We start from the raw sequence: 27,667 nt of genomic DNA, 5'->3' as shown, positions 1-27,667 counted from the left end.
AACCATAGTTAGAATAGAATAAGCAAAAGGAAGAATGTTGAATATGAGGTTACAAAAGTGGAACAATCATAAGGAAGGAACTCAGGGGCCATTGGGCTTTTTTCTGAGTTAAAAGCTTCTGCAAGTTTGCAGTGGAGACATAATATGACATAACACATATTTTTAAAAGATAACACTGACTTCAAAGCGGAGAACAGACTTAAAGGCAAACATGGATGCCGGAAGACAACTGGGAGGCTATTTCAAGAATTCAGGACAGAGACGATGATGGTTTGATCCAAATGGTGGAGGAGGTAAAGATATAATTGCACAGACTCTGGATATACTCTAAAGGATTTGATGATGGACCAATTATGGGGTAGGAGAATGAGAAAGAAGTCAAAACTGATTCTAAAGTTTTGGGCCTGAGAAACTTGTAGAAAGATATTGTCATAAGAAAAACTGAGAGGATAAAGTTTGATTTAAAAAGTAAACAGAAAAAAAAACAGGAGTTTGGTTTTGTACATAGTAAGATTAAGCTTTCTATTTGACACATAAAACAAATACAGAAGTAAACAATTTGATATACAAAGTTGAAGTACAGAGATATCCAGTCTAGTCAGCATATGCACAGTATTTAAAGACATGAATAGGTAAATTTGTGGATGAAGAAGAGATCTCAGGTCAATGTTCTAAAAAGGAACAGTTGATACCACATTTAAAATACTGGTAGGCAGATCTCCAGCGCCAGCCCACCCTGCTCAGACTCGACACACGGAGATGCCCTGCACTGCGGCTCCCTATCTACCAACACATTGGGACACCTCTGCCGCCATCTAGGATTATTGCCAACACCTCCGCCCTCTTTACTTGGGGCAGCTTCCATCCTGTGATAGCTGCCAGAGACTAGAAGCTCATTTTCAAGGTACCTACAAGTTAGCTTCTGCTGCTGCCATCAAGCTGGGACGTGGCCGCTTACATCCAGGGATATCAGCCAGGTCCTGAAAGATCATCACCAAAGGCCCTAAAAGTTTGGTTGTAACTGAAGTATCACTGCTAGGTGTGCTAATAGCCACCATCTTGCTGCAGAGGGAGGAGAGAGACTTACAAGGGGTTGATAGGTGGGAAAAAGGTGTGAGGGCATCTTGATCCCAGCTTATCCAACCAACCAGGCTGGCACCCACAGGAATGCCAGAGACAACTCGGGAGCACTTGTTTGGATCCAACATCAGCCTGGTTCAGGATTCCAACAAATACCTGGTCCCACCGGTTTGGCAACCAACAGGGCCCTCCAGCCCCTCAGTCCCCAGCCTCCTGACCATCCCCTGGCCACCAATCAGTCCAGTGCCGGCAACTACGTGGCTGGCACACAGCTTTCAATGCCTGGTCCCGATTTGCCCGATACAGAACAACTTTCTGAAATAGGCGCACAGGTTCCAGCATTCAGCCCTCAGGACCTCGGGGAGAGAGGTTCCTGATTGGGAAGTTGAAAGGGCAGAGAAAGGAGAGATACAACTTAGAGACTAAATTATAGACCAGGAATTGTGGGGTCCACAAGTGAGGGAAGGGGCTAAGACCAGGCTCCTGTGTCACATGAGTGGACCCCAAAGGAGAGTCCTAGGGTGCAGTCTTCCAGAGGGACAGGCAATTGCTATACCCTGCCTCCAGGCGTCCCGCCTCCAATCTGTTCCTCCCACCTTAGTAACTGTCGTCATCCTGTGGATGGAGTTACCAGCAAATTCCAGACAACCCACCTATCAGAAGAGAGGGAGGCAGAGAAGATACTGAACTCCAACAGAAACAATTGTTCAACAATTTTTCTTTTCCCCATTTTTTTTCTTTTTTCTTCTTTCATTTTCCACTCTCACATTCCCATCATCTTTGAAATCAACCACTTTTCAAGCATCAAGCTAATGAAGACAGGGAGGTTTGAATAATATATTACAGTTTTGTTGTAGATTCTTTTTAAAAAATTTGTAAATGTATTTATTTCCATTTTTATTTTCTTTACTCTATTTTCCTCTTATTACTATGTTTCCTCAGTCTCTTTCTCCCTTTCCTCCTGCTAACAACCAACTTCTTTTGATTCCAATTTCACTCTTCCTATGATCTAGTACCTCTATATTCGCACTTCTTACCTCATTAACATTACATCCTACAACATCCCCCATCCTCTTTGTCCACCATTAGAAATTGTAGACCTTTTTGCAAACCTATTGTTTATGCTGTAGATAATAATTGAACACATCATATCTGTTTATTACAACAATACTGTTAATGTATTAATAGGGGCTATTCGGCTTAAGGTTTCATATTGGTTGCATTGAATGATGCTCATATCCCCCTTAAAGGTGAGGTATTGGAAACCTGCAAGGACACTATAAACCTACAGGGCGGAAACTGTAATACCTCTGATTCACATTGCTAGAGGGGAAGATACATGAACAACATGAAAAAACAAGGGAAGCAAGTGCCCCAAACAAAGATGCCATTTTAATATATTCCATTGACAGCATGGTAGAAGAAATGTCAGAAAAGGAGTTCAGAATGTACATAATTAAAATGATCTGTGAAGTAAAGGATGATATAAGAGAGCAAATGCAGGAAGCAAAAGTTCGCTTCAATAAACAGTTAAAAGAGCAAATGCAGGAAGCAAAAGATTATGTCAATAAAGGGATAGAGATTTTGAAAAACAAAAACAGAAATCCTTGAAATGAAGGAAACAATAAACCAAATCAAAAACTCAACAGAAAGTGTCACCAACACACTAGATCACCTAGAAGACAGAAGCTCAGACAGTGAAAACAAGATTTTTAATCTAGAAAATGAAGTTGACCACATAGAAAAGATGATAAGAAACTATGAACAGAATCACCAAGAATTATGGGATAACATGAAAAGACCAAATTTAAGAATTATTTTGATTGAGGAAGGCACAGAGATGCAAACCAAAGGAATGAATAATATCAGAAAATTTCCCAAACCTGAAGAATGAAATGGAAAAATCAAATACAAGAGGCTTACAGGACAACAAATGTACAAAATTACAACAGAACCACACCAAGGCACATTATAATGAAAATTCCCAGCATACCAAATAAAGAGAATTTTAAAGGCCATGGAGAAAAGTATGGGATCATATGTAAGGGGAAACCAATACAGATATCAGTAGATTTCTCAGCCCAGACCCTAAAAGCTAGAAGGGCCTGGAACAATATATACCCAGAAAATGAATGCCAACCAAGAATCTTACATCTAGCAAAACTAACCGTCAGATTTGATGATGAAATAAAAACCTTCCATGATAAACAAAAGTTAAAAGAATTTATAAATAGAAAGCCTGCACTACAGAACATTCCCAGCAAAATATGCCATTGAGGAGAAAATGAAAAACAACAATGAAAGTCAACAAAGGGAGGAACTGCACTAAAGGAAAAGTCAATCAAAGGAGAAACCAAGTCAAGTTAAAAACCAGAAATAAGGAACCCATCTGCCAGTACAAATGGGAAACTACTTTCACTACAGGGAACTCTTAATTTATTTATTTATTTTTTATTGTAAACAAATGGGATACATGTTGTTTCTCTGTTTGTACATGGTGTAAAGGCATACCATTTGTGTAATCATAAATTTACATAGGGTGATGTTGTTTCATTCATTCTGTTATTTTTTTCCCTTCCCCCCACCCCTCCCACCCCTCTTTTCCCTCTATACAGTCCTTCCTTCCTCCATTCTTACCACCCTCCTTATCCCTAACCCTAAACCTAACCCTAATCCTAATGCTAACACCTCCCACCCCCATTATATGTCCTCATCTGCTTATCAGCGAGATCATTTGTCCTTTAATTTTTTGAGATTGGCTTATCTCACTTAGCATGATATTCTCCAATTTCATCCATTTGCCTGCAAATGCCATAATTTTATCATTCTTCATGGCAGAGTAATATTCCATTGTATATATATGCCACAGTTTCTTTATCCATTCATCAACTGAAGGATATCTAGGTTGGTTCCACAATCTGGCTATTGTGAATTGAGCAGCAATGAACATTGATGTGGCTGTATCTCTGTAGTATGCTGATTTTAAGTCCTTTGGGTATAGGCCAAGGAGTGGGATGGCTGGGTCAAATGGCGTTTCCATTCCAAGTTTTCTGAGGAAACTCCATACTGCTTTCCAGAGTGGCTGCACTGATTTGCAACCCCACCAGCAATGTATGAGTGTTCCTTTTTCACCACATCCTCGTCAACACCTATTGTTGCTTGTATTCTTGATAATCGCCATTCTACTTGGGGTGAGATGAAATCTTAGGGTAGTTTTGATTTGCATTTCTCTTATTACTAGAGATGTTGAACATTTTTTCATATATCTGTTGATTGCTTGTATATCTTCTTCTGTGAAGTGTCTGTTCATTTCCTTAGCCCATTTGTTGATTGGATTATTTGTAGTCTTGGTGTAGAGTTTTTTGAGTTCTTTATAGATTCTGGAAATTAGCGCTCTATCTGAAGTATGATTGGCAAAGATTTTCTCCCACTCTGTAGGTTCTCTCTTCACATTACTGATAGTTTCCTTTGCTGAGAGAAAGCTTTTTAGTTTGAATCTATCCCAGTTGTTGATTCTTCTTTTATTTCTTGTGCTATGGGAGTCCTGTTAAGGAAGTCTGATCCTAAGCCAACAAGTTGAAGATTTGGACCTACTTTTTCTTCTATAAGATGAAAGGGTCTCTGGTCTGATTCCGAGGTCCTTAATCCATTTTGAGTTGAGTTTTGTGTAGGGTGAGAGATAGGGGTGTAATTTCATTCTGTTGCATTTGGTTTTCCAGTTTTCCCAGCACCATTTGTTGAAGAGGCTATCTTTTCTCCATTGCATATTTTTGGCCTCTTTGTCTAGTATGAGAAAATTGTATTTATTTGAGTTTGTGTCCATGTCCTCTATTCTGTACCATTGATCTACCTGTCTATTTTGGTACCAATACCATGCCGTTTTTGTTACTATTGCTTTGTAATAGAGTTGAAGATCTGGTATTGCGATACCCCCACTACAGGGAACTCTTAACGAGTCTTTTCCAAACTATTTTACATGCATACAATAACAACAAAATGCTCTGCAGTTTTCCTGAAATTCATTTCTTCTGGCAGAAAGGAAGGGGTCAACCCAATGCTAGTGAAGACTACAGAGAAACTTCATGTGCCGTGAACCTCATTTTAAGATTGAGGTTGCAATCTTAAAATTGCAAGGAAATTTGCAATTTTAAGAAAATTTACTTCCTTAAAATTGGAAGGAAAAGGATTCAAATGTGGAAACTTAAGACACTGCACCTGATCCCCAGTGTGTATTCATAGTTCCACAAATGTTCTTTGAACACACATGACTGTTTGAAGTGCTGCTGGACACTGGGGAGCTAGACTGACAAGCAGGTCTTTGCTTCATGGAAGTCACAGTGTAGTGCTTGAGTGTTGGGGAACCCATCTGGGCTTCAAGGGATATGACTGCAAGTGAACAGCAGGCTCTGGTATACTGCAGGTACTCAGTACGTGGGGAGTGAGGCTGTGCATGCAGAGCCCCTGACCCTGTGCTTGGCATAGAATACTTGCTCAATTAACATATTTTCTTTCTCCGTAGGAGAACTGATGTCTACTTTATTTTTGCAGGTGTGCGACTTTAAGAAAGCCTCTTTCCTTTTCTGGACCTCAGTCTCCATGTCTTTAAAATGGTGCTGATCCTAATTGGTTTGGATCTGGAGTGTCTCCCAAAGCCTCATGTGTTGAAGGCTTGGCCTCCAATGCAGCAGTGTTCAGAGGTGGGGCTTCCGGGATGTGATTGTATTATGAGGGTGCTGACCTCCTCAGTGGATTAATGATGGGGTAATAATGTGATGGTGTATTGGGAGGGGGTGGAATCTGTGAGAGGTGGCACTTAGTTGGGTCACTGGGACTAAGTGACATAGGACTAAAACTTCTGAAATCATGACTAGAGAGTTGTCAAGGACCTACTACATGCAGATGCTGAGTGTTCATGATAAATAAAATCTGGTGCTTCCTTCAAAGACCTATTAGCCACTGTGGACTTAACAGGTAAATGAGTTGATCCACAGCTGGTGCAATCTTGGCAGCTACTGCCTGTAGGCCAACCTTAGCTTCCTGTCTATTTTGCACAGTTCATGAGTTAAAAACTTTTTTTACATTTTTAAATGATTAAAAAGAGAAAATAAAATGTTTCATACCATGTGAAAATTATATTAAAACTTCATCATCAACAAATAAACTTCTGGAAACATACACACACACACACACACACACACACACACACACAAGCCAAAATGACTGAGAATACAAATCATATCTCAATAATAATCCTGAATGTTAATGGCCTAAAATCATTAATCAAAAGACATAGACAGGCAGACTGGATTACAAAAAAAATACCCAACAATATGCTGTCTTCAAGACACTCATCTCATAGGAAAAGACATCCACAGAATGAAGGTAAAAGGATGGGAAAAAAACATGCACACAGACTCAGTAAAAAAACAGGGGTTTCCATCCTCATATCAGATGAAGTGAACTTCAAGCCAAAGTTAGTTAGAATGCATAAAGAAGGACATTTCATACTGCTTAAGGGAACTGTATATCACAAGACATAACAATCGTTAATATTTAGGCCCCCAAAATGGAGCGTCCATGTACATCAAACAAACCCTTCTCAATTCCAGGAATCAAACAGACCACAACACAATAATACTGAGTGACTTTAACATACTGCTCTCACCACTGGATAGATCTTCCAAAAAAAAAAAAAAAAAAACTGAACAACGAAACCATAGAACACAATAATATAATCAATAATTTAGGCTTAACAGACATATATAGAATATTCCATTCATTGACGAGCAAATACACATTTTTTTTCTTGGTGGCACATGGATCCTTCTCCAAAATAGACCATGTTATGCCACAAAGCAACACTTACCAAATACAAAAAAACAGAAATACTACCTTGCATCCTATAAGATCATAATGGAAGGAAATTAGAAATTAATGACAAAATAAAAAATAGAAAATACTCCAACACCTGGAGACTAAATAATATGCTATTGAATAATGCATGGATAGCAGACAACATCAGGGAAGAGATAAAAAAATTCTTAGAGGTAAACAAGAACACTGATAACATATCAAAACCTCTGGGACACTATGAAAACAGTACTAAGAGGAAAATTCATTGCATTGAGCTCAATCAATAAAAGAATAAAAAGTCAACAAATAAATGACCTAATACTAAATCTCAAAATCCTGGAAAAAGAAGAATAGATCAACACCAAAAGTAGTAAAAGACAAGAAATAATTAAAATCAGAGCTGAAATCAATGAAATTGAAACAAAAGAAATAACTGAAAAAATTGACAAAGCAAAAAGTTGGTTCTTTGAAAAAAAAAATTGATAAACCTTTAGCCACACTAATGAGAGGAGAGAGAAAACTCAAATTACTAAAATTTGTGATGAAAAAGGAAATATCATGACAGACTCTAATGAAATGCAAAACATAATTAGAAGTTATTATGAAAATCTATACTCCAACAAAATAGAAAATCTCAAAGACTTTGACAAATTTCTAGAGATATATGATCCACCCAAACTGAATCAAGAGGACATATACACAGTTTAAACAGATCAATTTCAAACAGTGAAATAAAAGTCAATAAAAGCCTACCAACCAAGAAAAGCTCTGGACCAGACAGATTTTCAGTCGAATTCTAGACTTTCAAAGAAGAACTAATACCAATATTCCTCAAATTTATAAATTGTACGCCTCTACTTCATGTAGAACCAGAGAAACAAGTAGTACCCTATTTGTTTACAATAAAAAAAAAATTACCTAGAAACACTTTTTAAAAAAATATTCCATGAAATAGTAAAGGAAGGAACACTTCCAAATTCATTTTATGAAGCTAGTATCGCCCTGATATAAAAAGCAAAGACACATCAAGGAAAGAAAACTTCAGACTAATAGCTCTGATGAACATAGATGCAAACATTCTTTAAAAAATTCTAGCAAACTGCATACAAAAATATATTAAAAAGTGCACCATGATCAAGTGAATTCATTCCAGGGATGCAAGGTTGATTCAACATCTGGAAATCAATACATGTAATTCATCACATCAATAGACTTGAAGTTAAGAATCATATGATCATTTCATAGATGCAGAAAAAGCATTTGATAAAACATAGCACCACTTCATGCTCAAAACACTAGAAAGAATAGGGATAGTAGAAATATACCTCAACATTGTAAAGGCTATCTATGCTAAGACCAAAGACAAGCTCATTCTAAATGTAGAAACACTGAAAGCATTTCCCCTAAAAACTGAAATAAGACAGGGATGCCCTCTTTCACCATTTCTATTCAACATCATCCTTGAAATTCCAGTCAGAGCAATCAGATGGACAGACCAAAGAAATTAAAGAAATATGAACAGGAAAAGAAGAACTCAAACTATTACTATTTGCTGATGACATGATTCTATACTTAAAGAAACCAAAAAAATACCAGAAAACTTCCAGAACTAATAAATGAATGCAGCTAAGTAGCAGGATGTAAATTCAACATGTGTATATCTAATGCATTTCTATTCATAAATGATGAATCCTCTGCAAGAGAAATTAGGAAAACTACCCCATTCACAATAGCCTCAAAATAAAATAAAATAAAATGCTTAAGAATCAACCTAACAAAAGAGGTAAAAGACCTCTAGAATGAAAACTACAGAACACTAAAGAAATAAATTAAAGAAAACCTTAGAAGATGGAAAGATCTCACATGTTCTTGGATAGGCAGAATTAATATTGTCAAAAAGGCCATACTACCAAAAGCACTATACAGATTCAATGTAATTCCATTTAAAATCCCAATGATGTACCTCATAGAAACAGAGAAAGCAAATGGGAAATTCATTTGGAAGACTAAGAGATCCAGAATAGCCAAAGCAATACTTATAAGGAAGAGCAAAACATGATATATCATAATACCAGACCTTAAACTATAGTACAGAGCAGTAGTAATAAAAATGGCATGTTACTGGCACCAAAATAGACAGGTAAACCAAATGGTACAGAATAGAAGACACAAAGACAAACCCAAATAAATACAGTTGTCTCATACTAGACAAAGGTGACAAAAAAAATACAATGGAGGAAAGATAACCTCTTCAACAAATGATGCTGGGAAAACTGGAAATCTATATGCAGTAAAATGAAATTAAACCCCTATCTCTCACCCTGCACAAAACTCAAAGTGGATCTAGGATCTAGGAATCATACCAGAGAGCCTGTACCAAATAGAAGAAAAAGTAGGCCCAAATCTTCATCCTGTTGACTTAGGACCAGACTTCCTTAACAAGACTCCCAGGATGCAAGAAATAAAAGTATCAATTAATGGGATGGATTCAAACTAAAAGCTTTTTCTCAGAAAATGAAACAATCAATAATTTGAAGAAAGAGCCTACAGAGTGGGAGAAAATCTTTACCACGCACACTTCAGATAGAGCACTAATCCCCACAATTTATAAAGAACTCAAAAAACTTAACACCAAAATTACAAATAACCTAATCAATAAATGGGCTAAGGAAATGAGCAAACACTTCACACATAGAAGATCCATAAGCAATCAATAGATATATGAAAAAATGTCAACATCTCTAGTAATTAGAGAACTGCAAATCAAAACCATTCTAAGATTTCATCTTACTCCAATTAGAATGGCTATTATCAAGAACACAAGCAAATGGTAAGTGTTGATGTGGATGTGGGGAGAAAGGCACATTCATACACTGCTGGTAGAGTTGCAAATTGGTGCAGCCACCCTGGAAAGCAGTATGGAGATTCCTCAGAATACTTGGAATGGACCCACCATTTGATCCAGCTATCCCTACTCTTCAGTTTATACCCAAAGGACTTAAAAGCAGCACACTACAGCGATGCAGTCACATCAATGTGTATAGCTGCTCTATTCACAATAGCTAGATTGTGGAACCAACCTAGATGCCCTTCAACAGATGAATGTATAACGAAACTGTGGTATATATACACAATGGAATACTACTCAGCCATAAAGAAGAATAAAATTATGGCATTTGCAGGTGAATGGAGTTGGTGAATATCATGCTAAGTGAAATAAGCCAATATTCCAAAATAATAGGCCAAATGTTTTCTCTGATAAGTGGATGATGATACATAATGGGAATTCTATTGGCTGGAGGGGAGAGGGTAAGGGAAGAATGGAGGAACACTAGATCACGCAGAGGGAAAGGAGGGGAGGGGAGTGTACAGGGAAGGAAAGATAGTGAAATGAGACAAACATTACCTTATGTACATGTATGATTACACAAATGATGAAACTCTACGTCATGTACAACCAGAGAAATGAAAAGTTGTACTCCATTTGTATACATTGAATCAAAATGCATTCTGCTGTCATGTATAAGTAAATAGAACAATTAAAATAAAACAAAGAAAAACAAAAAAATTATAATTAGGAAAAAACATAAGATTATCAAAGAATCAAACATCACCTTTAAATAATTTTAATTTTAAAATGTACCAATGTGAGCCAGGCATAGTGTTCATCCCTGTAATCCCTGCTACTTAGGAGGCTAAAAACAGGAGGACTGCAAGTTCTGGACAACTCAGCAAAGTACCTCAGCTGGAGCCATAGTTCAGCAGCATAGCACCCTGAGTTCAATACCCACCACCACAAGAAATAATAACAATGATTCTTAAAATAAAAACATCATTATGAAAAATATATAAGTAAAATGGTCAATGGTCAGTCAAATAATTATCAAAAATATTTCCAAATACAAAGGTCACTGTCTAAATAATCTTAACGTCAAAGAGAAAGGCCTGAGGTTGAAGCTTGGAATTAGTAACTGTTAAAGCCATTAATGATTGTATGATCAATCATATTTCCTTTTGCAAAGATATCTTTAAATTACATAATTTATTCCTCCATTTGAAGAGTAACAATATGATTATCTCCTGAGATACCATATTAAGATTTTGCTTCTGTTGGCAGTCAAAACAGTATAAATATCCACAAATGTGAAATTAAACATTTTACTCCTTTTGACATCTTCTAAGAGGATACATGCACATTCAACTGTCAGATAAAGCTCTATGATCCACTGCATTCATATTGCATGATTACTGCCATTGACGTACCTCAAAAGAGAAAGTGAGAATTGATACTGGTCTACCAAACAGCACATCATAAGTCTTCCCTGTCTTAAGAATAGGAGCTAGATTTCTCACCATTGAAGAAAAGAGTTACAGAAGTGGAGAGGGAAAATACAAACGAAACCTGTAGAGTATTTAATTGGAATTTGGTGTAGGTGTAAACTCATGATTTTCAATGTATATAGAGAAATAAATATGAACACATTTTCTATGTATTTAGCCAGATCTGTCCACTAAGAAATCATGGGAATGATGATATCCCAATAGCAATGAATATACTTAGCCCCCCGCCAAATTGGATCCTGAATACTCTTCTCCAGAAAATAGAATCAAGGTTTCATGGAGAAACAGTGATAGTAGGACTGCTGCAGGAAAAAAAATATAAGATGGCTCTGATATGTATTGTTGGGTAAGAAAGTGTTCATGGAATGATGAAGATACTTCAAAAGGACCAAGAAGCCAGTTTGAAGGGTCTCCCACTGTCCAAACCTGTGACAATATGAACATCAAAATAAATATTGATAGTAATGGAACATAATTAACAAAATAAAATAGAAAACCATGAAGCCATGTGAAATAAATTAATAAATAAATGAAAAGTTTGATGAGAAACAAAAAAGCACTAGTTTCAGAGAATACAAAATAACAGTTACAAAGAAAAAGACATAAATTTACAGTACAAAAATCTAACAGACAATATCTTAATTGGTGATTCAGTAGAGCAACGTTAGAAATTGGATTAATTTAAATCACGTAATACTAGATAGGATGAAATAAGACATCAACCTCATTTGTGTGCTGTTCCTACCAAAGACACATAGCATAAAACTAAACATGAGAAATGTCAGACAAACCCAAAATGAAAAACATTAAAATAACTGTTTTATCATATTTAACAGTTATTGAAAGTCAAGCAAGTCAAGTTGGTTCCAAACTGAAAGGACAAATTTTCATTACAAAACTTTCCAATGATTTTCTAACATGCACATTTATTTACTAGGTCAAACAACTTATTCACGGTAATTTTTAAATAAAGAATACATGTTTTTAAAAATTTGAACAGTCTGCTGTAGAAATTCCAATTCTAGGTATACAATCTAGAAAAGAACTGGAATGTAAAATGAGACATCTAGAAGGGTATTTATGGCAGAATTTATATAATGATAAAAATAGGGAATACATGTAAAATCATCTGAAAACATGCTATGAAATAGCCATCTAATGAAAAACTATGTAGCAGTTAAAATATATACACACACATATATACACACATACATAAACATATATACATACATATACAAATACATATATACACATGCTATTATAGGTTGATTGATGAGATATCTGTTGAATAAAGGAACTATGCTATAGAGTCATGCACATGATACCTTTTAGTGTAAAATAAATAAGCTACCCATATTCTAGGTCAACTCAAAATGTACATCAAACTGATAAGAGTGATAATAGAGCTTCTACCTCCTAGGAAGGTGTGATCTTTAATCTTATGAGACTTTTAATTTTTTATCTGAGGTAACTTTTTTTTTTTTTTTTTTTAGGTGTTTGGTTTTGGGGCAAAGACACATACACACACACACACACACACACACACACACAATATTCATGAATTGGGAAAAATGCTATTGTTAAAATTGTTGAACTACCCAAAGCAATCTACAGATTCAGTGCAATCCCCACCAAAATATCACTGACGTTCTTCACGGAACTAGAGGGAAAAAAATCTTAAAATTTGTATGGAAGCTCAAAAGACCCCAAACAGCCAAACAAATTCTGAGGAAAAGGAGCAATGCTGAAGGCATCACAATAGCTGATTTCAAAACAAACTACAGAGACACAGTAACAAAAACCAAATTATATTGGCATAAAAATAGACATATAGACAAGTGGAATATAATAGAGAACCCAGAAAATAAATTCACACATCAACAGTCAACTGGTTCATCACAGAGATGGCAAAAATATGTATTGAAGGAAAGACAGCCTCTTCAACAAATGGTACTTGGAAAACTGAATATCCACATGCAGAAGATTGAAAGTAGATCCATCTCTCAAAAATCAAAAAATCAACTCAAAATGAATAGAAAACATTAATATAAGACCTGAAGCTTTGAAACTACTAGAAGAAAACATGGGGAAAAATACTTTAAGATATCAGCACAGGCTCAGGAAATGAAAGCAAGAATTGACCCCAGACAGAATATCATAAAAACAAAAAATAAATGCTAGTGAGGATGTGGAGAAAAAAAAGAATCCTTATACACTACTGGTGGGACTTTAAATTAGTACAGCCAGTATGGAAAACAATATGGAAGTTCCTTAAAACTATAATTAGTACTACCATTTGATTCAGCTATATCACTCCTGGGTATATATCTGAAGAAAATGAAGACAGTATACAAAAGATACAGTTTATAATAACATAAAATGTGTGTGATAATGTGTTTTTCCTTTTAAGTACATATTTTTAAACAATGTAAAAGATAAGCTTAGCAACATCTGAAAAGAAGCATCAAAATATTAAGACTAATTGTTTCAAAGGTGGAAATCCGTGGGGTTCTTCTTCCTACTTTTTCATATCTTTCAAACTTCCTATATATTACTCTACAAAACAGAAAGTTACTAAAAGGATTCCCTTCTACCACTTCTGAATCCAAGCATGTTTACAAAGCCACATAGTAGGAATTTAATAAGTAAATGAATGTATCAATAAGCAAGGAACTGAAGGTCATTACCTAAAGAAAAATCGCAGTCCTATCTGCAGCAGAGCCTCAGGTCTTACTGTCCTGGATCTTTAAGGAGTGACAAAGGATTCTGTTTCTACACCTCAGGAGCAGACCTCATTTGTATCAGCCTTGGCACGAGGTCTTGATAGGCCTTTCCCAGAGTTCCCACCAACCACTCTTATTAGATTTGCCGGAGTCCATGTGAGACAGCAGAATGAAGCATCTGTTGACTCCTACGAAAACAATGAATGAGTTCTGAGCCTTCAACCTCTAGTTGCTGGTCCTGCAGAATTAGGGATGCTTTCTTAATGTAGTGTTTGGACTGGCACTTGGACCCTTACACAGCCCTTCTGTCCACTGCAGGCATTTCCAAGGCTCTCTGAGCCTGGCAAAACCCGTGAGGTCACTGCACAAGGCCACGGGCCCACTCCTTAACTTGGGCCCTACTGAACAGAGGTCTTTATCTACTGGTTCCTTCCAGTTCTCATGCCCAGTCCTGTCATTAGGCATTAGCCTCTCCCCACGTGATATATGAGCTATGAGACTTAGGTTAGGTTACTTAGGCAAGGCCACGCTGCCTGTGCAAGTGAAGCCTTAACAGGTGTCACTATTGTTCTCTAATTAGTATCACCTTCCTCCATGAGTGTCTAGCAGGCACAGCCCCACGCCCAGGCCTCTGAGCCATTTCTGAGGCGCTGGAGTGCAGCAGCTATGAGGCCTATAGGTTCCACACTGGGAAGGTCTTAGAGGTGAAGGGGAAAAGAACCTTCCGACAGAGCGGGGGAAGGTCACTGGCGAGACAGAAACCCTTGTCAGAACCTCCTCTTGGAGACAAATGGCAACTCTTACCTTCAGGAAGTAAAGGGGATGGAATCAAAAGGCCTGAGCTGACACCCACAGTCACCCCTGCTGCCATTAAGAAGACAGTGACCTCACAGGCCCCACCCTGGTACGGCCCCGCCCCGTATGGTGGCCCCGCCTCAGAGTGGAGCTGGGCATCCATCTGAAATCCTTCCCATTGCTTCTTCATTCCTCCAGAAGTTTCTGAGCTCTACTAGATTCTAATTACCAAATGCTGGGCACAGACCCATCAATAAGGTAGACGTGGTCACATCCTGGGAGGTAGAAATTAAGACTAACATCCCAACACACTGCTGTGAATTGGAAAGCAAGGACAGATTCCAGCCTGGGCGAATTAAGGCAGGCATCCAAGGAAATCTCTTTCAGAAATAATAGGAAGGAAATAGCAAAGGAGGTATGGGAGTTCAAGTTGTTTGGGGTATTTTTAAGTTTTTATTCCTCTGTGGTGGTCCAAAACATATGCTTAATGGGTGAGGAGAATAGAGAAGTTTAAGAAAGTGAAATACTTTTGAGTAGACAGGCAAGGGAATTGACTAAGAAAGTAATCATATAAACTCCACTGAAAGAGCTTTGTTTCCTCATTGGTGTGTCCCCAAGTACTTAGAAGACTGCCTGGCACAAGCTAATCACTGAAGGAATGAGAGGATTCGCTTCAGGTTTGTTGAAACTGACCATTTAGTTGTAGATGATGAATTAATGGCGGCACCAGTGTACTTAATTCTGTGTGTTTCCCCGTCCCCAGAGAAATCAGTCCCATTTTAGATGACAGATCAAAAAAAAAAAAAAAAAAAAAATAGAGTTGGATTTGCCAGGCAGAAAAGATGAAAGGAGATTGTAGAAGACTGTTTGAAGTGAAGCTGTACAGGTTTGTGATTAAAGGTAGACAATGACATTTTTCTTGGAGAGAGGGAAAATTTAGAGAAATATTGGCAGATAAACAGGGAGAAAATTTAAAGCGGCTTATACTTCCTGCATAGGTTGAGACACTGTGGAGAGGGGCGACAGAATGGGAGAGCAGTTATTGAGATGGGGGGCCTCTATGACCTCATGGCTGTGGCATACCTGGTGCCTGGGAATGTTTCTGTGCAAGGGCACAGAATTCTTAGCTGCTGTGTCGTTGCCCTGCATGAGGAGGTTCTGTGCAAGAGCCCTATCAGCTCTGACCTTGGCACAGGCACACAGCTCCTGGGAAGGAAGGAATTCTTATGCCAGACAACCACAATGTTTCACCAGCTCCGCTTCTCCTGTTCCTGCCCACTTCACAATAACTTTTAACAATGAACTTTCTTGAAAGCTATACAAAGCTTCTAACATAGCACTTTGCAACTGTGGATTGCAACTGTGGAAAAGTTACATCAATGACCTAGTTTCTGTAACTTTCCTGAATACAAAGAATAATGGTTGCATAGTCTTTAACCTGATAATGAGACTTATGTAAATAAAGATTGCTGGCGTAATTCTTTAGATTTGCATCTCCATCAGAGAGCAGAGCTCCACCTGATCCCAGCTTAATCTTCAAAAGCTATGTTTATGGGCCTTTATTTTTCCAATCCCCCTTCTCCCCTTGCCGGAACCATGAGTTTGAACACGCTGGTTGCAGCAACTGGCATATCGAGGGCATAAGCCAGAAGGACAAAGTGTGTAATTTCGGACTGTATTTTTTCAGAAGGTACAGGTATTGCTGGTTGTAAGTTCTAGAGTGTGGCAATCACTGACCTGGAATGAGGGTAAATGGCTCTAAGACGAGAAAGGGTGCACCAGGTTAGGTCAGGTTGTTGAATGGCCTACTCACATGAGTCCAGCTGATTCCCCCCACTCAAAGCTCCTTGCTCTGAATAACAACCCACCTCTTTCTTCTTCAAAAGTCTCCCCAGAATCAACATTCTTCCTACAACTCTATGCATGAGTCAATGACATCACTCTGGAAAATAAGGCAGAGATGAAGTGGTACGAAATAGAGCTGGAGTAGACATCTATTTGAGTTTTGTTTTTATTTTATAGCATTTGCTCACTTTATTGTCCTCTGGGAAACTAACTCCATTCGTGTTTCAGATCGCGAGCAAGTGAAATTTCCTCTCCTCCATAGTCTTATTTTAAGGATGGTATATAACTCAGAAATGGTGAAAAAGAGCATTCCATTTTTCTGGTAACAGTGATTTGCAATAAAGGGTATGTGAACCAACTGGCGACAATAAAGATTAATGGGACTTTTCAAAGGAATAGTGAGAGAGTCAACCTATTTCACCTGCCCTTGAAGCTTAGAGGATGTAGCTATGAAATTGCTAGACTCAAAGTCTTTTTTAAATTTTTTTTTAGTTGTAGATGGACATAACTTTATTTTTTTTAATGTGGTGCTAAGGCTCGAACCCAGTGCTTCACATATGCTAGGCAAGCGCTCTACCACTGAGCCACAACCTCAGTTCAAAGTCTTAAAATGAAGTGAATCTAGAATAAAAAGCATGAATAGAAATGAATAGAAAACGAATCCTGATGGCATCCATTGAGGCCCAGCATGAACCCTGCTGCCTGAGGCTGGCGTTCCTCCCAGACCTCAATCAACACCTTCTCTTTTTTTTATTCAAGTCACTTGAATTATATTTGTTGTTCTAGTCAGTTTTTCGTTGCTATGACCAAAATATCTGACAAGAACAACTTAGAGGAGGAACAGTATGTTTGGGGCTCACAGTTGAGGAGATTTCATCCATGGTCAGCTGACTCCCTTGCTCTGGGCCTGCAGTGACACAGAACAGCATGGTGCAAGGGGACGGTGGGGGGACACTGCTCAATTCATGGCAGCCAGGAAGCAGAGAGCACCCAGGGATCCAGGGACAAGATACATTCCCCAAGAACAATTCTCCAGTGTCCCACCTCCTCCAGCGACACCCCACCTACCTACCTGTACCACCTCGTAGTCCACTCAAATTATCCATCCATAAAATGGATTGATCCACTGATGAGTTTACAGCTCTCATAATCTCATCATTTCACCTCTGAACATTTCTGCATTAGCTAATACATATGTGCAGTGGGAGGACATTTCCAAATCCACACCATAGCACTTGTCGTGATTTATATCCAAATAATTCCTCATAATAAGGGAGTAAGGACTGTCCGTTCCTGGCTTCCTCTTCCATGCTTGCCCAATAAGTATATTAATTTCTATATCCCTCAGGTTGCCCCTTTGTTAAAAGGGGAAAAGATACCTGCTTCAAAGCTTTGTGAAGATTAAATGTTATAATATACATAAAAGCATAAATTTGGGGCTGGGGTGTGACTCAGTGATAGAACACTAGCCTAGCATACCTGAGACCCTGGGTTTAACCCCGGGCATCGCAAAATAAAAGTGGGGAACGGGAGAAAATTTTTTCCCAAATTCTCAAGTATAAGCAGTATGTGATTTTTCTAAATTTGATGAAAAACCCGCACTCTGAAAGATAGGAAAATATCCAATATTAGTCACTCCTGGGTATCCTTTGCCTGTTTAAATTAGTATCCACTGTGAAGCAATATGCCAAGGTTGGACAATGTAGTGTTTTGCTGCAGTTCCCAAACTAATGGGACTTGACTACTAGTCTTCTCAGCAAACACCATTTCATCCCTTAAAAAAATCCTGCTGCTTCCTAAAGGACTTCAACATAGCACTCATCCATTTAAGGAAACCATCTTTATATTTTTATTCTCAAGTCACCAAAGCTGCTACTACTATATTTAACAGCTGTCCCTCTTTCAACCTAGGATCTGTTTCAACTTCTCCCTCCTCCTCCTTCCCTCCTCAGAACACTAACTAAATGTCTTTCCCACATGAAAATCTGGATGGCACTGTATAACACACCATGCAACAGGTGTCTCGAAATTTCTGTTTTAAGAAACATGAAAACCATTAACAATTTTTGGGTCTAAGAGCCCAGAAATTTCTGGAAGACAAAGGTGGAACGTTAGTTTTAATTTCTGTGGGTGTTCTCTCTGGTAAGGAATAGAAACATCAGTATATTGTTTGGTCAATGACCCTGCCACAGATAAAAATGACCTGAAGTTGCATAAGTAGGTACAGCAAGAATCCGTACAGAGGAAATTACCCACTCTTGTTGCCAGCATAACCTCTGTACCACAGTGAGGCATTGGTAAACTTACATAATCATCACATGGGCTTACCCTTGCTCACCTCGATTTGGAGAGATTACTTCCTAGATACTCTGAGAGTGCAAACTCTAACTGCCTCATTCAATGTTTCCTTGAACAGAAGCAAATATCTGAGTACCAGGTATGACTCGTTATGTGACCTCACTCAGACTCTTTCAGCCCCCACATCTCTCCATTAGAGTCCTCAGGTCTTGGGTACGTGGAAATCATTCCAGAATGAGAGTCACATGCTCTGAGTTTCCTCGTACTGGCTTTTCTACTAACTGGGTGATTCATCCCTTCTGATGTTCAAGTTATGAGTCAAATTTGAGATGATGGGTATGCTACATTGAATGTACTAATAAGAACAAAACTTAAATCTTGAAGCCTGTATTATTTGCTTCCTCAATAAATGTTTTAGTCAACTTTTTCACTGCTGTGACTTAAAGACCCCATCAACACAATTGTAGAGGAAGAAAAATTTATTTGGGAGCTTAAGGCTTCAGAGGTCTCAATTCATAGACAACAGGCTCCATTTCTAGGGGCTCGAGGTTAGGTGGAACATCAAAGTGGAAGAGTGTGGTAGAGGGAAGCAGTTCACCTGATGATCAGAAAACGGAGAGACTCCACTGGCCAAATACAAAATATATACTCCAAAGTCATGACCCCAATTCCCACCTCCTCCAGCCACACCCTACCACCTCAGTTAGCACTCAGTTAACCCCTATCAGGGGATTAAATCACTGATTGGTTAAGACTCTCACAACCCAATCATTTCTCCTCTGAACCTTCTTGCATTGACTCACATGTGAACTTTTGAGGGGACTCACATCCAAACCATAACAGTAAGCCTGGCTGTCTCATGGAACCTAAAGGTTGTTTTTACAGGCCTGTAGTCAGGCATTCAGGACAAAGTGGAGAGACTGGTGGGGCCAGGATGAGCCCTGTTCCACCTAATTCTCCCTCATGCCTGGAAAGTCTGAATACTGGCAGTGGTATGTCACGTTCCTTCCCCTTTCCATCCACAATGATTTCATGACATCTTTACTTCTATACCACATTTCTTTCCACCCTTGGTGCTCCAACCTCTCTGATGTTTTTCTTACCAGTTACCACTGCATTCAACCATTAGACAGCTTTGAACTTGATGATACAGAGATGGATGAAGATGAGGATCTATTTGTCATATCTGGCCACTGTGGCTTCAAAGAATTCAGTGGGAATTCCTAGAAAAGACCTTTATGTTAGGGCTGGAAATATACATTGGTTTAGGGATGGGCATGGGACTAAGGAAGTGATGGAGATATTTGATCCCACATTTGGACTGCAGGAGCATTACAAATGCTTTCTAACAAGACAGAGTAAGAATCTAGGGAGTAATTGATCCTAGAAGGAGGAGAGCAGTCACTAGAAACCCTGCACAAGGAGGGAAGAGCTGGCTATATTTCTCTTGCAAGAAATAATCTGTGAATGTTCCATATAAGCTTGAGAAAAATGTATATTGTGCTGTTCTTGGATGAAATATTTTAGCCTTTGATGGGCATATCACTAGACTACATATGGCCAAGGAAAGAATGTGTGTGTTTGAATATATCTCAATAAAAGCTTCCCAAACTGAAATGAAAGAGAAAAACAATTTAATTTTGTTATCCAGATTATCTAAGAACAAACTTCAAAGTATGTAACATGCATGTATTTTGAATACCAGAAGGAGAAGAAAGATTCAAGCAAAAGAAATATTTGAAGGAATGACTGAGAATTTTCTGAAATTTCTTAAAATATTAGCCACAGATCATGGAAGTGCAGATAAAACCAAGCAGGAAAAATACTAAGATTTAAAAAATAAATAAATGAATAAAAAGAAAGAAAAGACATCCTCACCCAAGCATATCATATTCAAAGGACAAGAACCAAAAGAAAAAATACCCAAAAAGAAACAAGAGAGGTGATAAAAGCACCTTACCTATAAGAGGAACAAAGATAAGAATTGTGGACAAATTCATCATAAACCATGCAAACAAGAAAAGTGGAGTGAAATATTTAAAGGATTGAAAGAAAAAGAAAGAGCAAACTAGAATTCTATATCCAGAGAAATCATACTTCAAAATTGAAAAAGTAAATGAAATCTTTCTCTGGCAGAGAGAAAGAGAGAGAGAGAGAGAGAGAGAGAGAGAGAATTCATTATTAACAAAATTGTGTTGAAAGAAAAGCCAAAAAAGAAAAAAATGTGGGGCAAGCAAGGTGGCTCAGTCCTATAATCCCAGCTGCTCAGAAGGTAGAGACAAGAGAATGCAATGGTAGAGAACAGACACAACAACTTAACCAGATGCTCTTTAAAATTTAAAAAAAAAAAAAAATTAAAAGATCTGAGGATGTGACTAAGTTGCTGAGTGCCCCTGGATTCAATCCCAAGTATAAGAAAAAAAAGTTAAATTAAGCTCTTTGGGGAGAAGAATAATGATGTATCGAATACATATAAAAGAAAAGTGAAGGACTGGTGAGAGAATGAATGACAGTAAAATAAAATTTTTATTTTTGTATTCTTTTTTTTTTCTGCCTTTCTACCAATGTTTGTTTTATTTGTCTCCATATTTTTATGGAGCATTAAGTTGTACATAATGGTGGCATTTGTTGGTGTATATGTGTACATGCACACAATATAACTATAATTTTTTTAATTTCTTTTTTTTATTTTGATTCATTGTACACAAATGGGATACAACTATCATTTCTCTGGTTATACATGAAGTAGAGTCATACCATTTGCATAATCATACATTTACATAGGGTAATAATGTTTGTCTCATTCTATTATTTTTTCTTCCCTCCACCCCACCGCTCATTTTCCTCTATACAATTCATCCTTCCTCTATTCTTGCCCCCTCCCACACCCTGTTATATATCATCATCCACTTATCAGAGAAATCAATTGGTTTTTCATTTTTGGGGATTAACTTATTTCACTTAGTATGATATTCTCCAATTCCTTTCATTTCTCTGCAAATGCCATAATGTTATTCTTCTCTATGGCTGAGTAATATTCCATTGTATATATATACCACAGTTTCTTTATCCATTCATCAACTGAAGGGCACCTAGGTTGGTTCCACAATCTAGCTATTGTGAATTGAGCTGCTATAAACATTGATGTAGCTGCATCACTGTAGTATGCTGATTTTAAGTCTTTTGAGTATAGGCCAAGGAATGGGATAGCTGGGTCAAATGATGGTTCCATCCAAGCTTTCTGAGGAATCTCCACACTGCTTTCCAGAGTGGCTGCACCAATTTGCACCCCTACCAGCAATGTATGAGTGTACCTTTTTCCCTACATCCTCCCCAACACCTATTGTTGCTTTTATTCTTGATGATAGACATTCTATATGGGGTGAGATAAAATTTTAGGATACTTTTGATTTGCATTTCTCTTATTACTAGAGATGTTGAACATTTTTTCATATACCTATTGATTGCTTGCTGATTTTCTTCTGTGAAGTGTCTGATCAATTTCTTAGCCCATTTTATGATTGGGTTATTTGTATTCTTGGTGTAGAGTTTTTGAGTTCTTTATAGGTTCTGGAGATTAGTGCTCTATCTGAAGTGTGTGTGGCAAAGATTTTCTCCCACCTTGTAGGCTGTCTCTTCACATGGTTGATTTTTGCTGGTGGCTGGGCCTGGCCTCAGCACAGGCAACAATATAATTTGGACAATACTATTTTCCATGATTTCCTCTTTTCCTCATTTCCTCTTTCCTCCTAGTACCTTTCCTCTACTTTACTGATCTCCCTTCAATTTTTGTGAGACAACAAACCTCTATTTTTTTTCCTTTTTCCTCCCTGGCTTCCACATATGAGAACATACAACACTTGATCTTCTGGGTTTGACTTACTTTGTTTAACATAATCATGTCAAGTTTCATCTATCTTCCTACAAATGACATAAATTCATCTTTTTTTATGGCTGAGATAAACTCCATTTTGTATGTATACCACATTTTCTTTATCTATTCATTGGTTGGTGGACACCTTGACTTGTTCTGTATTTTTACTACTGTGAATTGTGCTGCTATAACCATGGGTATGAATGTAATGATGTACTATTATGACTTAAATTCTTTAGGATAAATACCAGGAAGTAATATAGCTGGGTCACATGGTTGTTCCATTCCTAGTTTTTGAGGAAACTCCCTACTAATTTCCATAGTGGTTGTATTAATTTACAATCACACCAACACTTTCTTCCACTTTCTTCATATTCTTTCTAGCATTTATTATTGTTTGTACTCTTGATTGTTGCAGTTCTCATGGAGTAAGATGAAATCTCAGTGTAGTTTTGATTTGCAATTCTCTAATTGCTGAATTGTTGAATATTTTGTTTATAAATTTTTGGCAATTTGTATTTCTTCTTGTGAGGAATGCACATTGGGTTCATTTTCCATTAATTATTTGGGTTATTTGCTTTTGGGGGGATAAAATTTTAGTTCTTTGTATATTCTGGGTATTAATTCTCTATCCAAAGAGTAGCGAGCAAAAAAATCTCATTCTCTACTTTCTATCTTCACATTTTTAATTGTTTCCTTTACTGTGAATAAACTTTTAAATTTGATGCCAGTCCATTTATTAAGTTTTGGCCTTATTTTCTGAGTTTTAGGGATCCTATTGAGAAAGCCATTGCCTGTAAGTTGTATAGTTGATCCTAAGTTTTCTTCAAGGAGTTGTATAGTTTCTGGTCTAATTCTGAGGTCTTTCATCCATTTTGAGTTAACATTTGTGCAGGGCAAGAGATAAAGATCTAATATCATTCTTCTACATGTGGATAACCAGTTTTCCCAGCACCATTTGTTTAAAAGGTTGTCTTTCCTTCCATGAATGTTTTTGGCACCATTGTCAAAATCAGAGGACCTCGGATTTGTAGATTTGTCTCTGTGTCTTCCATTCTGTCCCATTTGTTTGTGTATCTATTTTTATGCCTGTTCCATGCTGTTTTTGTTAGTACACCTCTGCAGTAAAATTTGAAGTCAGGCATTGTAATAGATTTAGCATTGCTTTTCCTGTCTTAGAGTTGCTTTGGCTATTCTGGGTCCTTTATTGTTCCACATGAATTTTAAGAGTATTTTGTTTTAAGTTCATACAAATGAAGAATGTCATTTGTATTTTGATGGGGATTGTATTGAACCTGGATATTTATTTTGGTTACATGACCATACTAATTCTGCCTATCCATTGATATGGAAGATCTTTCCATATCTGTGTCTCCTTCATTTTCTTTCTTCAATGTTCTATAGTTCAGATTAAAGAGATCTTTCACCTCCTTGGTTATATTTATTCCTGAGACTGTCTGTGTGTGTGTGTGTGTGTGTGTTTTGGATAGAACTGGTTTCATGATTTCTTTCTCAATAAATACTTTTTTTGTTTGTTTCCTTTTTTGTACTGGGGGTTGAACCCAGTGGCACTTCCCCACTGAACCACATCCCCAGATCTTTTTTTTTTTTTTCTTTGTATTTTCATTTTAAGGACAGGGTCACACTGAGTCTCTTAGGGCATTCCTAAGTAGCTGAGGCTGGCTTTGAACTCATGATCTTCCTGCCTCAGCCTCCCAAGCCACTGGGATTATAGGTGTGTAACACTGCAACTGGTTAACAGATGCATTATTAGTATATAGGAAAGTTATTAAATTTTGTATATTGATTTTGTATCCTGCTACTTGTGGAATTTACTTATTAGCTCTAAAAGTTTTCTGGCGGAGTTTTATGGATTTTTAAGTATAGGACTGCGTCCTTAAACAGTGATAATTTCAGTTCTTCCTTCCCTATTTTTAGCCCTTTTATTTCTTTCCCTTGCCTAATTGCTCTGACCAGAATTCCTAGCACTGTAATGAATAGGAGTGGTGAGATATCTTTAAGGAAATACTTTCAGTTTTTCCCCATTCACTATGACATTGCCTTTGAGTTTTCACCTATGCTTTATGATGTTGAGGTGAGTTCCTTCTATGCCTCATTTCTTTAGTGCTTTTGTCATAATGTGTGATAAATTTTCTCAAAAATCCTCTCTGTATTGACATCTTACTTAGCTACTCTCAATAACTAGAGCTATTGAGATGACTTTTGCCTTAATTCTGTTTAGGTGATGAATGACTTTGATTGATTTGCATATGTTAAACCACCCTTGCAACTCTGGAACAAAACCAACTTTGTCATGATGTTCAATCTTTCTAATATGTTCTTGAATACTGTTTAAAATATGTGAATACATAATAGATAACACACATATAATATATAAAAATATATAGTATGCAAAATATTTACTAATATCTTATTAAGGACTTTTGAATCTAGTTTCATCAGGGATATTGGTCTGTAGTTTTCTTTCCTTGATGTGTCCCTCTCTTGTTTTGGTATAAGTGTGATACTGGCTTATTAGAATGAATTTGGAAGTGTTTCATCATTTCCTATTTCATGAAATAATTTGAGAAACATCGACTTTAGTTTTTCTTTAAAGGTCTGGTAGAATGCAGTTAAGAATTCATCTGGTCCTGGACTTTTCTTTGTTGGAAAGCTTTTTATTAATTGGTAGTTGTTGGTTGGTGTAAGTTTTCTATGTCCTCTTGATTCAATTTTGTCCGGCCATATAAGTCTAGAAATGTATCAATTTTTTACAGGTTTTTCAATTTATGGGAGTGAAAGTTTTCAAAGTCATAATTCTCTGAAATTCTGTAATGTGTATGGTGATTTCTCCTTTTTAATCTCTCATTTGATAAATTTGGGTCTTCTGTCTTTTTCTTTTGGTTAGTTTGGCTAAGGGATTATCAATATTGCTTATCTTTTCACACAACAAACTCTTCATTTCATTGGATCTTTGTATTTTTTAAATTCTCAGTTTCATTGATTTTTGATTATTTACTTCCTTAAACTGGTTTTCGAATTTTAGTCAGCTTTATTGCAACTGTGACCAAAACACCTGAAAAGAACAATTTTAGAACTTTAGGTAAAGTTTACTTAGCATCCATGATTTCCAAAATCTCAGTCCATAGATGGTCAACTCCATTGCCTGGGCCCATGGTGAGGCAAAACATTATGGTGGAAGTTTGCTGCAGAGGAAAGCAGCTCAATACATGGCACCAGAAAACAGAGAGCACCTCACTAACCAGGGACAAAACATACACCCCAAGGCATGACCCAGGGACCTATCTCCTCTAAATACACCCTACCTGCCTAATTTTACCACCCAGTCAATCAATTCAAGTGGATTAAAGCACTGATTAGGTTAAGGTTCTCATAAGTCAAAACTTTCACCTCTAAAATTTCTTGCATTGTCTCCCACATAAGTTTTTGGGGAACTCCTTATAACAATTGATTGTTTCTACTTTTTCTAGGGCTGAGTAATGCATCATAAGGTTGAACATTTGGAATCTCTCTTGCTTATGTAGAAACTCAGTTGTGAAATCTCCTTTTAGCACTGCCTTCATAGTGTCCCGGAGTTTCTTGTATTTTGTATAGCTATTTTCATTAGAATTTAAGAATTTTAAAATTTCTCCCCTGAATAATTCTTTCACCCACTCATCATTCAAGCCCTGACGCCGACAGGGCGGAGCCACGCGGCCGGAGCTTCTGTTGAGATGCGCGGGCTCGTGAAGGGCTCGTGGCTGGCTTCCGGCGGGCTCGTGATGGGCTCGTGGCAGCGGTGGCGGTTGGTGCTATAACAGACCCGGACCCGGACCCGGGTCAACGTCCTGCTTGTGCACAGACCCAGTGGAGGTGATTCCACACTCAGGAGAGACGGCGGCAGGGCAGCCTTTGTGTGCTTGGTCTGAATCACGGAGGGAAGAGGCGGTGAAGAGGTGTGAGAGGTGGAGGTGGTCGTAGCTGTAACACAGGAGGTAGGAGGAAGATATCAACCAGAGATAAAAATACCAGAAGTACATCCATTCAATCCCCCTAAGGTCCGGTTTTTCACTAAAATATGACATCCTAATATTAGTTCTGTCACGGGCTTTTTTTTTTTTTTTTTTGATATCCTGAAGATCAATGGGCAGCAGCAATGACTCTACGCACGGTATTGCTGCATTGCAAGTATTATTGACAGCTGCAGAACCGGTTGATCCACAAGATGTGGTAGCAGCAAATCAGTACAAAATCTGAAAATGTTCAGTTAAGCAGCTCGACTTTGGGCGCACATGTATGATGGAGCACCAGTTTCTAGTCCGGACTACACCAGAAAAATAGAAAGGATGTTTTTCCATGGACTTCCATAGAAATGCAATAATAGTGACTTTGTCTTCAAAATCACGGGATGTAGAGACTGCCACAGAATTGCTTCTGAGTAACTGAGGGGTAGAGAGCGCACGGCTGATAGTCAAACTTGCCTCCTCTTGAGGAGCACCAACATCTGCTATTTTCAGGGTTCCACATAGATTTCTTTCAAACTGGCAATCTTGCCTAATGATGTTATCTAGGCCCCATTGGAGTCTGAAAAAGAAAATCCCTGCTAATTGAATGTCTAATTAAATGTCTGTGTAAATTTAAAAAGGGGAAATACTTTACTTTTGTCTCATACTTAATAGTGTAAAGATTCTTTGAGATAAGTTAAAACCGTGGAAAAAAACATGCTACTTTAGTGTTCAGCAGTGTAAGAAGACCAGCAAGAGTTTGCTTCAGGATTTTGTTGAATAATTGATATTTTGAGTGTGTCAGGGCCATTCAAATTGTTGGTGTTGCATCACAGCCACCTTAATTGTTCTCA

The 27,667-nt window shown here is 37.7% G+C and overlaps 1 pseudogene; it reads left to right on the top strand.

Annotated features, from left to right (window-relative positions):
• The first annotated feature begins 215 nt into the window (after positions 1 to 215).
• Positions 216 to 27,255, top strand: LOC124964165 (ubiquitin-conjugating enzyme E2 K-like; annotated as a pseudogene).
• Positions 27,256 to 27,667: the final 412 nt, after the last annotated feature.

The sequence above is a fragment of the Sciurus carolinensis genome, chromosome 14 (genome assembly GCF_902686445.1).
Source record: "Sciurus carolinensis chromosome 14, mSciCar1.2, whole genome shotgun sequence".
Classification (NCBI taxonomy): Eukaryota; Metazoa; Chordata; class Mammalia; order Rodentia; family Sciuridae; genus Sciurus; species Sciurus carolinensis.
This window is presented reverse-complemented; position numbering and strand designations above follow the sequence as displayed.